We start from the raw sequence: 356 nt of genomic DNA on the forward strand, positions 1-356 counted from the left end.
TAATTGTAAAAACATCAATTTTAATTGTGGATTGTTCCTTAGGGTAGGTGGTTAACCCTTGCAATGGTTTTTCACTTGAACTTTTGTCCTTGAATTTTTCACTTGGTCGCCATCTTGTTGTGCACTTTATTCTATTGTTTTATTGTGATTTGTGACCTGCTGTTTACTTCGTGGAAATTAACTGTAACCCATTGCACATCATAACCAGTTAATTAATCAAATTTGGAATAACTTTTTCTTTACCCCCTATTTCACCTACAACTATTAAAAAAAATACTTAAAAAATTTGAGGGACAAAAGTAAAATTTTAAAGTTTAGGAAACAGAGAAAGAAATTCACGCAGGTTTTAGAGATAA

Source organism: Quercus suber, unplaced genomic scaffold (genome assembly GCF_002906115.3).
Source record: "Quercus suber isolate HL8 unplaced genomic scaffold, Cork oak 2.0 scaffold_1, whole genome shotgun sequence".
In the NCBI taxonomy this organism is placed as follows: Eukaryota; Viridiplantae; Streptophyta; class Magnoliopsida; order Fagales; family Fagaceae; genus Quercus; species Quercus suber.